Source organism: Acipenser ruthenus, chromosome 18 (assembly GCF_902713425.1).
Source record: "Acipenser ruthenus chromosome 18, fAciRut3.2 maternal haplotype, whole genome shotgun sequence".
Classification (NCBI taxonomy): domain Eukaryota; kingdom Metazoa; phylum Chordata; class Actinopteri; order Acipenseriformes; family Acipenseridae; genus Acipenser; species Acipenser ruthenus.
The window spans coordinates 20,992,501-21,007,733 of NC_081206.1; the positions used below are offsets into that span (position 1 = coordinate 20,992,501).

Genomic DNA, 15,233 nt, shown 5'->3' on the forward strand with positions numbered 1-15,233 from the left:
TATATATATATATATAAATATAGGGAGAGATTCCACAATGGGTCTGAAAGTATTATCAAGAAACTTTGAAATGATTCATGTGGGGCAGGAGCATGCTGATACAATGGGTCAAAATCTTCATTTGCTATTCATGAGACTTTTACTTGCACCAGTAAAGGAATAGTTGTACGTGTGTGTGTATGTATGTATCTATATGTGTGTGTGTGTGTGTGTGTGTGTGCGTAATATATATATATATATATGTGTGTATGTATGTATGTATGTGTGAAGTTTAACAAACTGCACAAGAAACAAAACGGCGTTTAGCTGATTGCTTCGTGGAACATCTGTGAAGTATAAGAATTAACACCTCTATGTCTCCTTTTGCCAGACATTTTAACACAAATGACCGCACTGCAGAAAACAAATGTGTTTTAAGCAGTGCTTTACATTTCTTAAGAGAATGAGAGCCTCTCACAACTAGTGGCAACGAGTTACAAAGTGTAGGAGCACTAGTGGAGAAACTCTGACCTCCCATAGTAACACACCTGGTCAAGGGAACAGCCAGCAGCTCTGAGCTTGAAGAGCCCAGCTGACGCCTAGGGATGTAGGGATGCAGCAAGTCCGATAAATATTTCGGGCCAGTTCCCCAGACAGCAGTGAAGGTCAACAGAAGAATCTTTAAAATAACCCGATATTTGAAAGGTATCCAATGCAAGACAGATGTAATATGTTCAGTTTGTTTTGTACTTGTCAGTATTCTTTGAGCAGCAGCATTCTGGACCAGTTGCATTATTCAGATTATGAATGTTATTATTTGTTAGAATTAATCACATGTAGAATATTTAGGTTGCTATTTGATGTGTTATTTATTGTGAATACATAAAAAATGATGGTACTCTGTTGTGTACTCTACAGCTAATGTGATACTGTAGCTTTAATTGGAAGACTGACGTGCACTGTGACGTTGCTGCTCACCGCTAGTTAGGTTGTGTCTTCAGCTGATCTTCAGATCAGGTTCAGGTTAAGTGAATTTTCTTCATCGCGATGGGATAATTTGCAAGACAACCCCACCACAAACACGAAACGATTTCAGGGTTATAAAAATTTGAATTAACCCCATGTGGTCGACCTGATCTAGAGGCAGGGGTTTCTCACAGGCGGACCTCCCGCACTGAAGCATAGCGCCGATACCGCTGGTATCGGGGTTATGTCTTCATATTTGATTGTGTCACCTATCAACCCTGACCCCTACCCCCGTAGCACGCTACACTCTACCCTGCCAGCCTCAAGTCCGCCCTCGGACTTGCTCACCAGGCTAAAGGCTTCATGCTTCCAAGTGCATGCTGAAGTACCTGTGTCCCCTTCTGACACCAGTGTAGCGTTTTAGGCAGGAGGAAGAAAATGGAGAAGACATTCTTGTTTCAGTTCCAATTCTTTTTATTATTCTGGACGCTGTTTCCAGCACCCACTGAGAGACCACTGCTCAGACTGCTTCACTGCATTCCTAGAACAACAACAATTTGGCGTTGCAGCACCGCCTTATAGCTTCAGCTCCGCCCCTTATGCAGAACAGTGTACCAGAGCTGACACACATCCCATTGGCCTTCATCCGCACACCAGAACCAATGGGCACAGACGAACAACAACCAATCAAGACAGACAGATAACAACCAATGGGGAAACAGACCAGGGAAGACAAACAAACAGCGGGTTACATGGCACGGGAATACACACGCAAAAGGTAAACAAGCAATGGCGGAACACAACGGGGAGGGAATTACACACAGCACACACACACAAACAGACAGCAGGAAATGCAGTACATAAACACAAATGCATGAATTGCTACATTATGTATATATATATATATACACAGCATATGTATTCTATTATCTCGCTCATATAATATACAGTATGTGTGTGTGTGTGTGTGTGTGTGTGTGTGTGTGTGTGTGTGTGGGACCAGGCATCTGAGCACTGACGATTTGCTGCTTTCCATGATCTCAAGCCAGAGCACTAACCGTCATACAGCAGAGTGTTTAGACAACAGTAGTGCACATGTTTCATGAAATATGGGCTTGCTTGCATGCTTGGATGAATAAAGCTATGGTATGTGTGCTTTGAAATAAACAGGAGTGATTATATATATATATATATATATATATATATATATATATATATATATATATATATATATATTGAATTATTGATTTTTAAACTAAAGCAACATGGACTCATTCAAAAAATGAAACTAAAAAATCGAACCCAATGAATTAATCTTTTAGTTACTGACCTGAGTGTTGGGAAAAAACAAAATTCAAATGCTCGGCTGCTTTGAATTATTGGACCAGGTATAAATAGTGGCAATTTTTGGAAAACAAAATAAGTGGTCCAATAACAATGTGCTTTTCAAAGCTGTGTTTAGGTTCAGCAGTCAATACTGGTAATGCTGTTAAACATTTGTGACTGTATTTATAAAGCATGTTTTGCTGGTGTCTAACTGGTAGATGTTACATGTGTGCAAAGGACTATGATAAGTTACTTTAAAGATTTGCTGCTCTCCGTGTAAAATGTTGATGGACCCAGAACAGGCCATAAAGGACATGAGAAATCCATATGTATATAATATACCTGATGTGGATGAATTGGGGCAACATGGGTGAACCAGACTGGCTCAATGGAAAACTTGCACTTCATAACTGGGTGCCAATGGGGCAGCAAGACAACTCTGTGTACCAGTAAAGAGCCCTGTGTTAGAACTAAGGGTACACTTTTTTTAATTGAATCAATTTAATATTTAGTATTTTTGTGTAAAAATAAAAGGGAAGTCAGGTGGGGATGCATATTAGTATTATGCACCAAAGGGGAAAAACATTGTGTATTGAAGCCTGTGCAACATTGAAATGTTTCCCCACCTTCTGCAAGAGATATCTTTCTGAAACATTTGTGCTGGAATAGTTCAATAGTATAATGCATACTGATCTAAGTGGAAACCTTGATAGCAAATAACACAGAACACACAAGTAGCCTTGTGCAACTCTACAGTCACTTCAAGTTAGAAGTATAGTTTTTCATTGAAGACATTCTTAAACATTTGCACATGTAGTATAGAGCTATGGCCAAAGCTTTTGCATCACCCTATAGAATGAACTAATTTTGCTTTATAAAGTCAAATGAAACCTGCTGAAGTAATGTAATGTTAACATATTGGATTACATACCACTTTTAGTTTTCCAGTACTGACATTTTGAAATCTAACATGAAATACTGAAGTACTATTATGACTTTTTGCAATATCATTTTGTAGTTTCTTTGATTTACATGATGTTAAATACAATATCTAAATTATGTTAATATTTTTTTAATTTTTTTATTATGTCTCAATGCTACAATTCTAGGTGATGAAACTTTTTGCCAAAGCTGTACCTGCATATTAATTTTTTTGAAGACTCACTGGAATACTAGATTCAGGAATTTACTTTTAATAAATGGTACTTTAAGTGCTGGGCTAATTATACCACATACTGTCTGTCTTGTCCTATCTGTAGATGAGCTGCTAATCTTGTGGACTTCAATCAAATTTGTTAAGGTCACTCAAGGTTAATAGAGGTAATTTCCCCAGTCTCATCTGAAAAACGAATTTCCAGTTTGCAAAAATCCTTTCTCTGCTTGGTGAAGTTTCTCATTTGGATACAGTTGAAAGGCTAGTTTTCAAGTAGGATAAACGTGGTGGTTGAGCAGTGAAGACGCCTTTTGTAAAAAATGAACTGGGGACAATTATTCTGTGCTTTTTGTTTTTGTGTTGCCCATTCTGTTTGTTTTAGGGGCCTATTTTGTGTGCATTTTGCAGTATCTTAGCCTCTATGTCTCCCAGCTATTCATACATAAGAAGCACATACATGTAATACTGCTCGCAGCTATGCAATCTTGCTTCCAGTCCTCACCGCCAAGTACATCTTTCAAAATCCTGTACACTCATGAGGAACACGGTGTTAAGGGAAAAAAACCAATGCATCTTAAATTGTTATTTACAGATTCATAATCTAGCTGCCTTCTTTTTAACATAACCATCTCAAATGGCCCCAGAAAAGGGCACACAGACTCCTTTTCTAAACAGCCCATTTATGAAAAGGAAAGGTAGAAAAGGGAAGAAAAGCCCTCCTGCTTCCAGCATGCTTGTCTGTGCAGTTTTTTCTTTTTATTTGTTTTCAGGGGCTGGAGAGGCATAAGCGAATAATTAGGTAATTGCCTTCTTGATTGAGCTCAATAGGAAACATTTCAATTAGTCTAAAACTACACAGAGAGGAAGTATGCTTTTACAAAGGGAAACATTCCTTGTCATGCAACTGTCAGGTTTTTGCCCACACGAAGAGATGGGATTATGAAGAAATTAAAAATTAAAAAACTGAAAAAAGACTGAAAGAAATGATTGCAGTAATTATAGCTATATTTAAACAGTGTGTCTTCTGATATGATTTGCCTGTGATCCTATCCCAGATAATGGGGGGCCTTTAAACCTCATGCCTGTAACAAATTACTGCCTCCCAGCCATGGAAGAGGCACCATTCCTGAAAAAGTAAAATAATAAGAATAAAAAAATATGAACTACACAGACCAAAAGAAAGTTACAGAGTAACTTAATTTGTTCCACCTCCCTTTGCTTGGATTTACAAACATATATATTACTGTATTACGGCTCTCTTGCATGATCATGCAATGAAAGTCATTGAAGAGCTGCAGATTCAATTGGTAAATATTTACTTCCTCTTCTACTGGCTTCTACCTCTGACCTCACATCTTGAGGTGGTGGGACAGAGGGATGGGACACAGTAAAAAAGAAAAAAAGCTTTCTCAAATAATGGTGGCAGCTGCAGTAGGTTTGTTTTGCAGTAACCTGAACTCTCCCCTTACCTGGGATGCCTTCACTTTACCATTGCAAGAATAACACCCCCTTTCCCTTCATCTAGGTATCCTTTCACATTACTTGAATAACCTGCGCATTCTACAAGCATAGAAAATAGGTAGCATTTCCCATTCATTATCTGAAGTAGATGAATCTCCAGAAAATTAACCTTTGCCACCATGATTTTAGTAGTCAGACAGAAAAGGTTTGTATGAGAAAAAGATGACATCTAAACTTTATATATTTATTAAATTGCAATTCATATTTAAATTTATTCCCGTCAGCACAGCGATTGCCCAAACGTTTGCAAAGTACCAGGTAACTTGGGAAAATGTGGCTTCGACTTGCACAGATTCTGATTGAACTTAATCAGAAACCAGAACTGCTATGCATCAAATTCCACATGTAAAGTGTGTATACTGAGATTTATTTCCCCCGGATTTTTACTGTTATTTCAATTAAAAACATTTTTTTACTGATTTTATTATGTAAAATAAACTCAGAAAAATTCCAGTTATTTTTTTTTAAAGATAAAAAATGAAAATGCGCAACACTACAGATACTGTCGTCCTGTGAGGTTTAACATTGAATAGTTCAACAAAAACAAAAATGAGTAGTGTAAAATAACGGATCTCCAAAACTAGGGATTGGTGATGCACAGGAAATAGTAATATACAAATATGCAACACACCAGGGAGGATCTTGTATTTACAGATGACACAAGAGTAAGGTTTAAAACGAGCAAACCACACACTTGCCTATTTCTCGATCGTTCAGTTTGTTGGTACAACGGGATACAAGACAGTATTTCCCAGTTGATTTTGGTTTCAGAACTCTCAGACAGGGTCTGTAATTATTCCATAAGAAACCAGAGCCATGCCATATGGTAGGCTTTATGAACAACTGCAAACATATATCTTGGCTGCATTTAGAATGAGGGTACATTTGTTTATTATTATTATTTTTTATTATTTATTTCTTAGCAGACGCCCTTATCCAGGGCGACTTACAATTGTTACAAGATATCACATTATACATTATTTCACATTATACAGATATCACATTATTTTTACATACAATTACCCATTTATACAGTTGGGTTTTTACTGGAGCAATCTAGGTAAAGTACCTTGCTCAAGGGTACAACAGCAGTGTCCTCCACTGGGGATTGAACCCACAACCCTCCGGTCAAGAGTCCAGAGCCCCTAACCACTAACCACTACTCCACACTGCTGCCCCTATTGCAGGTTCATATCATTTGCTGACGGTATGCATTGTTGTTTGTTAACTACATACATTCTTAACTTCCAATGGCACGACTTTTAATTCAGTTCAATTGTTCTTTAGATATTGATGACCGGAATCAATGGTCACTTGGATTCAGAACTGGAGATAATCTGGACTACCCCTGTATTAAAACACTTAATCTGAATAAATTAATTGAATGCTACTGTAGTAAATAACATTTAAATTAATAGAGCTTGTCAGTACATATGCACACCACTGAAAACTACTGTATGTATTTCCATAGATTTGTTTTAAGTAATAAAAAGTTTTTGAAAGCACAAGGTTTCAAGACCACAAATGTTAGTGTGTGTGTGACCGGGACCTGAGTTTAAACAGCACATATTGGTCCAATAAAAGGTATGTTTGCAGCTGCTTCTTCTAAAAAGCAATACAAAATAAATGCTAAAGTTACTGAAATAAGTGCTTGCAAAAGGAAAGGTGAGACTGAGATCAACAGAGGTTTGTCTGCCTGAAAGCCAGGTATAGCTTAAAGCCTCCAGGCTGTGATTGGCTACTACAGGCTGTAAACTTCACACAGACCAGATGCAGCATAATTGATCACTCTGTGCTGCAGGTTTCAATAAACCTGTGTCTGCAATCTGCCAGGTTTGTTTAGAAATGAAATAGGCCTAGGACTGTTGATTGTTAGATGAAATAAAAAATGCATCTGTGTTTGAAACTGCAATTAACTAACAGTCCTGAGCTGTAACCACTAGTCTACCGCAATGAAGTAATGACTTATCAAAATCTATTTAGATCAAGGGAAAAATGACATGATGTGTTATTTGGTCCTCTTTTATTATTAATGAGGCGCCAGTTCTGATCATTTTCAGAATAATTTGTAGGTCCCCACTGGATATGTAGAAACAATGTGTTGTGCTCCATAATTCTGTATTGTATTCGGCCTGGTTTCAGAAAGTTAAACAGCAGCACACACTAGCTGTCGTATGTATTGCAGAACCACCCTGCTGATATCACATCCTGCCATGGGGTTTGGGGAGACTTCAATCCATGGACCATGAAATTGAGGTCTTCAACACAAACTTTTAAATATATTCCCTGCTTTCCAAGCATCACTGCAAATCCAAAGACTGGTTGCGCTATTGCCCATTCCATTGTTATTTTTTTTAAGCAAATGAAGACGAAGTAGTCTAAGGCAGATCAAATAGGTAAGATCTTATTTTTGTAGAAAAAAAGATTTGTTATGTTGTGTTTTTTATATATACAGTATATATAGTGTATTATCTGTGTATTGTTGTTCTGGCCTTTAACCCATCACAGAGCATTCATCAGTGACTAGAACACACTGTCTGACAAAACATCAGCAATTGTGTGTATTTTTGGTTAAATTCTATTGTAATTATTATTTTTACCAGGAGAAAAGAAATAGCACTTACAAATCAATATAGGGAAATATTTGATACTTGTGTATTTGCTACTTGTTCATACAGTGGATAAAAAAAAAGACTTGTGTAATTGTGAATATCCTTGAGGTGTTCTTTCTAGCTTCTCATACTACTAGGTGGAAGCTGCAGCTTAGCACATAAACAAAAAAGCTGTGATAATTTAAAAAAAAAAAATGGGGGGGGGGGTAATGCAAAATTGATACTGGAAAGAGAATCAAATAACCCTACAAATAACATTTTGGTTTGGTTAAATAGTTTTATATTTCTTTCTACGGGCAATTTTAAAAGACTAAAAAGTCTCAGGTTATAAAAGTCTTGACAAATCTTCAAAAACAATGAGCTATTTTAACATACAATGCTCTTGCAGGATTCCAAATAAAAATATGTGAACTGGAGGGTTTTTTTTTTTAATGTGTTATTGAATGTGCTGATGAATTCCATGGCTTCTGGGAGAGAGTTGCAGTAGTTTCACTTTCTTAATAGTTACTATGTCATGTAATATTCAACAACACTAAAAAGTAAAATATATGTATTTTAAGGCTATAAGGATGTTGACTAAAGCCTAGGTTCATTGAAGAACTAAGGGCTATTGTATAAATGCTGGGACATAGTATGTAAGAGTACTTGCAGCTCTGTTATGGGTATGAATAAAAGTCTGTGTCTCCCAGCATATCAATTTATGTCTCTGTGTCCATGGCTCATTCTGTATTGTTGCAGGGAGCACTCAATTAATGTGAACTCCTGTTGACATCAAGTTCAAAGAGAAAGGGTCCGCTACATCTAGTTATTTTGTTTCACGCGGAGGTGCAGGGACAAAAAAACAATTAATTGATAAAGAACGGCCCGCACTGCGGGTTGTTCTTTATCAGCTCCTGTTGACATAACACATCCCTGTGAGTTGTGAGGACTGGAGCAGCTCAGACTCTGCTGGCAAATTTATTGAGCCTGGAAATACTTTGTTTGCCTGGGGTAGAGAACCATTGGAGGTTTGCACATCCGCAGTTATAATTTAGTAATTTGCGTTTGCGCGCCGTATGACAAATTGACTAATGACTGCCCCGAAGTGAAATGCCAAGTTGGCATTCCGCACGCTCTGAACTGTTATGCTTAGGCTCAGGTGTACCTTCTGCCTAGCAGTGAGCATAATATAAAAAGGGTTTTGTGTGTTAGTGTGTGTGTTGAAAAGAGTTTGTTATACATTAACAGAGTCTCTGCTTCTTTAGCTCAGGGTCAACATTTAGTAGAACAAATAAGAAGCACATATTTGTTTATTTAGCGTTCTGTTACTCAATCACCACTACAGCTGAATATCCTAAGTGACATTTAATTAATTTTAAAATGGTTGTTTTTTTTTCCTTCCTTGCCACTTTGGATGGGTATACTATATGGAAACAATCTGATTAAGTAGAAGTACTTGTGAGAGCTTCCGACCACACTATCCCTAGGCAATCAGGGCCTGGGCAGTTATTAAGAGCAAATCTAAATCGTCAGAGTGTGTGTGGTTTTAAAGGTGGGTGGGGGGTGCACATTTCCATCCTGAGGGGGCCTCCTCCCCACTATTTTATTTCTGTCTTTTGAAAGCTACTGCCTTTGAAATTTCTCTTCAGTCGTCTGACAGCAGCTTGGGCCTGTGCCAAAGAGGATGGAAACGAAAGGAGGCTGGAACTAATATTGATAGTGTGCACACTTTTTCTTTTTTTTAAAGGGAAAGTTTCATGTTCATATCCTAACTCGTCCCTGTAAAGGGCCAATTGCAAACAGTTGGCCGCCAGTCCAGTCCAAAATAAACACTTGGAGAGAAGGAATTGCATCGGCAAGTACCCTGGGCCTCCATTTGCAGTTGAACATGCTTTTCATTTACCTCCACCCCCCTCCCTCCCTAGATTTGATACAAAATCTAACCATTATCAACTAATAAAACAGTACTAGTGATAGTTTAGTCATTTAATCATTTTCCCTTCAGAATGTGATTTTCTGACAACAAACTCTTTTGAAAGGTATACATAATTGAATTGGCAATGTTTTTGCCATGCACATAATATACAATTATTGTAAGTATGGTCAAGCTCCAAGGTATAATACGAATTATATTTGCATCAACTTCAATGCACTGTACAGACTGGCTTGTTTAGACTAGGTCAAACAAACTAGATGCCAAGTCTAAAGGCTGGAGAAATTCATAATACAAATACAATCCAGTACACTGTATTACTGTGAGGTGAACTGCAAGGTCTGGCGCTATTGCTTTTTTCATTACAGCTGCTTCTCAGGAAAGGATTATGTTTAGTAAATTACAGAACAAAACACTAAACTCTTACTGTCCAGCAAATAGCATGCGATTCTTCTACATTAAACTTTTCTGATTTGCAATTTGATTGCACTTGAGACAGTGAATTATTTTTACCAATTCAACACTTATCATTGTTTATCCCGTACATAAACCTTGTAATGCAATATCTACTGCATTACATTCCATGCTGTCTGTTGCAAATGTATTCATTTTAAACTTGTAAGCTATATCCAGAGAAGAAAACGAATAAATAATGTTGAAGTTGCCTTTTTATTTGGACGAAAAAAGATGTTGAAAGTCCCTTCATGAGGTTGACAGCTCGTACATTCTAAACTTGTTTGCTAGCCCAATAAAAGCTATCCACTTTTTTTTTTTTTTAAACAATTTACAAATTAATTTTAAAAGCCATTTTAAAATAATTGGTTGGTTTGTTTGTTAACATGTGGTTAGAAACAGAACTGACATAGATTATGTGTTTGTTTGTTTGTTTATTAATTTTCATAATTTTATTTCTCACAAGATATTTGCCATTGTGTCACTTGAATGATAAAATGTTCATTTGATGCTGTACACATTAATGGTTTCAACGTGTTGACATTTTACATGTTTTTTTTTTTTTATTTGGTAACTTTAAACTACAACATCGTTTTGGCTAAAGCGGTTCTACCACAAGGCAGTAAAAGCCCATCTCTGTTTAAACTTACAGTAGGAAAGAAAGAAAGAAGAGATTATTTTACTCTGTACTTTATTTCTTACACGCTGTATGTCTTTAGACCTCACTGGCAGTAAATTGTCACATTGTTGAGACTGTTTAGTTTTGTTAGGTGTTGGCTCTTGGACCCAACACTGTGCTAGGAGCTCCATGGAGAGGAGCAGCTGGAGATCTCACTGAATGCCGCCGAGGGTCAGCAAAATTTTTACGGCAACCAGCTGCCGCTTCAAAGCACACCTCTGTGCTGGAAAGCTCCTCAAGATGGAACTGGCCCAAGCCCCTGCTGATCCCTCCATCCGACCTCCTGATCCCACGGAAGTCCTTCTCCAGATCATTTCCAATCCTCTGCCTCTTCCTTTGCTATTTATTTTTTTAGATTTTTTTTTTTTTTTCAATTTAGGAATAGATTCCCCAACCGGAGATGCGCAAGACGCGTAAGACGCGACACCTCGCTTCCAATGTGTTCTTGAACTTCTACCCAAGTTTCACAGCTGGGTTGCATCGAGTAGCTTCTCAGATTGCCTAGTTGAGGTCAGTCCAGGTTCTTCTGGCTCCTAGGCAGGAACATTTTTTTTTAATAAGGGTGTGTAAGTAGTGGGTGAGGAACAACTAATATCCCTTACTTTGGATTCTTTAAAAGGAGAAATGTAGCAGGCCATTTCATACTTTTTTTCATATAGTGATTGCTTAATGCAACCACTGTCTTCAACAAAAGGTTGGAACAATCCTATAACAAAGAGTATGAAAGATTAATGTACAAACCACTTCAGAAATAAAAACTTAATCTCCACAAAGACTGGCAGGGGGGATTGGAAAAAAAGTGGGAGCTGTCTTTTTGTTTTATGTGTGTGTACAAAAAGGAGAACTAAAGCACGAATGATGAGATAATTATTGCCTGGACCGGTGAAACACTGCACTAAACTGGCTTGCTGGCATGCTGTCTGAGGTAATTTATTTCTTTAAACAGAAGCCTTTAAAAAAATTAGTTTTATTATAGATTTGTATTATCATTATTGTTATTATTATTATTATTATTATTATTATTATTATTATTATTATTATTATTATTATTAATAAAGTTGTGTGTGTGTGTGTACTTACTGTTCTACCATGCGTTTTCCGTTTCATTTTTAATTTAGTATTCAGACATGTCTCCCTCCCCTTCAGAAAACACTTCAAGTGTTGCTGTGAGTTCCATTAGCATTAAGACAGAGTTACTGCTGGCTCACGATAACTGCTAGATTTCAGTAAATTATCTTAATGTGCTACACTATAGAGTTGGTACCATGCATTATATCAGTTGAGTATTGTGCCATACCTTTTGTTTCTATAGCCATATTTTCTATATTTAGCATATTTAATTTAAAATGTATTTTAGTTAAACCTCTGGAAATGCTGAACTTGGTAGAAGGTGGATTGTACCCATGCTAACAAGCTCTTAAAAACAAGAACCCTCTGCAAATACGTTTTACTATTCTTAACTTTACAGCTCACCAGTAGGAAATAATATTGTAAACCTGACTGTTCAGTCCAGTATTTTTATTTTATTTTATTTCAATATGTATTTATTAGTTTAACATTCATTTTGACAAATGGTATTATTTTTACACTTAATAATAATTCAGAAGACGATTTGACAGGGTCATATCGAATATGGATTGTGTCTCTACTGCTGCACTAACAAACATGACCAAGAGGTCCCCAGTTCAAATCCCACCTCCAGTGACTCAGTGGAGCCACTGACTCATTGTGTGACCCTGAGCAAGTCACTTGTGCTCCGTCTTTCGGGTGAGATGTATTTGTAAGTGACTCTGCAGCTGATGCATAGTTCACACACCCAAGTCTCTGTAAGTCGCCTTGGATAAAGGCGCCTGCTAAATAAACAAATAATAATAACAAATAGTGTGTTGTATTCCTGTTGTAGTTTGTCCAGTACTACAGAAGATAGTCTATGTGAAAATGTTTTAAATTCTTGGTTAATTTTGTAAAGTTAAAAAAAGTAAAGTTATTTGTTTTTAAATGTTTTTTGGATGCATTATGCTCATAGAAATGAGGATAGTGAATTAGGTCACCCTTAAAAAAATTGGGGTTTGATGTAACTGAATTTTTTTTTTTTTTTTTTTCTCTACCCAAACATAAAATCTTGATTTAATCAAGCAACATAAAATGGGTGTAACTGTATTGCGAAGGCCACTGCTTAAACTCTGGAGGTTAATGGCACCAAATATCAGCCAAATGGGTTTGAATGTGGATAAAACAATACCACTGCTACGCTGCCAGGTCCCCAGGTCCCATGCAGCTGTGTTACTGTGTACAAGCAGCCACCCATCACAGGTTGGGCATCTTATTTTGACTAACCAAAAACTATGCTGCATTCCCAGCTTGTTATAATACATGTTTTGCCATAATGTGCAGGACTGCCAACTGCTGTGTAATGGTGAGGGTGGGGTAGATCCGCAGCATGTGCTTGGAGAGAATTGAAATTTCACAATCCGATATATGAACTGAAATCCACTTGAGTAGTATTTATTATAAACGCAGGCTACCCATTCTGTTTGTATGTGCCTGTTTGTTTGTGCATTTAGCCACACAGATTATTGTGAAAAAAAATGAACTCAATGGAGGATTTTTTTTCTTTCTACTGGGCAACTAATTAGCACTTAATTGAGACACACATACCCACTGCAGAACCCATACAACTCTGAGTTAAATGTTTTAAATGACTGAAAATCACACAAGCGATTTATCCTTAACCCACAACTTTATTGGCTTCGTGCCATTCATGCTTAGTTTAGTGTTCAGCACGGTTTAGATGGATTTCTAAGAAGTAGTGAGTAACCTTTACGGGCTTCAGGCCATTTTTCCTACCAGTTTTCCTATTTACTTTTTTCCATTCAGTCTCCCTGAGGTGGGGAAGCCCTAAGGCCAGCAATTCATAGTAGTAGGTAATAAATATTAGGGATGCGCTTTGGGCCAAAATTGAAATGTGTACCATTGGGACTTGAGTGGCGTTGAAGGATCTATGATAAATGCACAATTTATCTGCCTCTCCCTGAGTAAACAAATCTCTACAACTAATACTAACCTTGCGCTGCTAAGAGATCCTAGTTTGGCATGCAGGCCAAAAACATAACTTTTCAGAACAGTGGGCCAAAAGTAACTAAGTTATTAAAATACATTGACTGCCCTCATCATTTACTGCCCCCATCTGTTGTTTAGTTAAAATTTTCATTTTATAATAAGAATTCTAGGTAGTGACTTTCTGTACAGCGGTCCTTTCGTCCTTGTTGGTCTGAAGGCAGAGCACTGTAGCAGATGTTTAACTGCGTATGGTTCATTTGCTCTATATAGTTGCACATTCTGTGATTTTTACAAAGCAGAGGAAATGTATTAGAAATGAATGAATTGTTCATCGTCTGGATTTCCACACCTTTTGGAACTACACCTTTTAAGACCAGATGAAGCAGTTATGTAATGCCTGACTTCCGGCATGCTTCCTTAGGACAGAAGAGCATCTGCCACTGTTTAGATTAATTGGATAGACCTTGTAGAATGTAAAACATAATTTAAAAGACAAAGTTCTTCTGGTCTTCCACCATCAAGCAGTCAAGCTTCTCTAGTGGATTTATGATTTTGCTTACTGGTATTACTGCCCTAGAGCACAGCTATACATTCATCATAATTACATTTTTCACTAATACATATACAAACATTAACTTACTGTGTTGAAGTGAGGATGTCCACATTTAGGATTCAGGCAATGTAGAACTCTTGACACATTCTGAATCCAAGAATTGTGAGAAGGAACAGAATGATTTGTACGCCTCATTACCGGCCATGTATCTATCACACTGTAATGCTGGGGTTTGGATTATATCAGTAATTCAGCTGGATGCAGACAGATTCCAATCTCACAGTTGTATCACTGCAGCTCACACATTGTACACATTGTTTACCAACTTCTCAGCTCAACTCGCTTCCTAGTTTGTCAATAAACCTTATTAAATACAAGACCCTTAAATAACTTTATGCAAACAATTAGAAGGTAAATACTACTGCAAAGCAAGCTTAATGCTCATAGGAGATTTTAACCAATTGATTTATTTGCTTTTTTAACAGTAAGTATTTTTTTTGTATTTATTATAATTATTATTTTATTGTAATAATGATGTTGTTTTTATTAATTTTGATTATTTTACGTGCATTATTAATGTTAACCTAACTTTAAAGTAATTACTGGTCCTGAATGTATTGGTCCTACACAATAACGAATATATATATATACATTTTTTTTTGTTGTTTTTTTTCAACCCACCACAGTCTCAAGTCACTCTAATGAGTGTATTCTATTACGTAGGTCCACAACAACTGATGACTGGTCAGTAGCAATGTCTTTGCACACTGCCTGCCTTTCTTATGTGGAAAGAGAGTTGTGAATGATTTGACATTATTTAAAATATATTGCCGCAACCCAGGTTTATCGGTTTAAAAAAATAAAAACACATTTTCTAAATCGGTATTCACGGGTGTTTTTGTAGGTTATTTTTGGTTAAAACCGAAAACTTCAAGCCCTAATCATAATATAGCCTACATACATGCTAGGTAAATCAGGTCCTTGTCTGACTGAGGGACTGTAGGGAACTTGCAACCTTC

The 15,233-nt window shown here is 37.0% G+C and overlaps 1 protein-coding gene across 3 annotated transcripts in view; it reads left to right on the forward strand.

The window, feature by feature from the left end:
• The window catches only part of LOC117402260 (mitochondrial 2-oxodicarboxylate carrier-like), a 198,648-nt gene that overhangs the window by 59,351 nt on the left and 124,064 nt on the right, over nt 1-15,233 (forward strand). The window contains exon 1 of one of the 3 annotated variants that reach the window (XM_034003518.3): nt 7,232-7,341. The exons of the other annotated variants lie outside the window; for them this stretch is intronic. The gene's annotated coding sequence lies outside the window, so the exon portion shown is untranslated. Of the gene's footprint in view, nt 1-7,231; nt 7,342-15,233 lie in introns of those variants that run through there. 3 annotated transcript variants of the gene reach the window in all.